Here is a 307-nt window from a genome sequence, read left to right as displayed (position 1 = left end):
TTTCTTTCTTTCTTTTTTTTTTTTTTTGAGGCGGAGTCTCGCTCTGTCGCTGGGGCTGGAGTGCAGTGGCCAGATCTCAGCTCACTGCAAGCTCCGCCTCCCGGATTTACGCCATTCTCCTGCCTCAGCCTCCCAAGTAGCTGGGACTACAGGCGCCCACCACCTCGCCCGGCTAGTTTTTGTATTTTTAGTAGAGACGAGGTTTCACCATGTTAGCCAGGATGGTCTCGATCTCCTGACCTCGTGATCCGCCCGTCTCAGCCTCCCAAAGTGCTGGGATTACAGGCTTGAGCCACCGTGCCCGGCC

The 307-nt window shown here is 55.7% G+C and overlaps 1 protein-coding gene across 1 annotated transcript in view; it reads left to right on the top strand.

The window, feature by feature from the left end:
* The window catches only part of ESPN (espin), a 49,022-nt gene that overhangs the window by 28,486 nt on the left and 20,229 nt on the right, over positions 1-307 (top strand). The window lies entirely within an intron of this gene.

This window comes from Piliocolobus tephrosceles, chromosome 1, assembly GCF_002776525.5.
Source record: "Piliocolobus tephrosceles isolate RC106 chromosome 1, ASM277652v3, whole genome shotgun sequence".
NCBI lineage: Eukaryota > Metazoa > Chordata > Mammalia > Primates > Cercopithecidae > Piliocolobus > Piliocolobus tephrosceles.
This window is presented reverse-complemented; position numbering and strand designations above follow the sequence as displayed.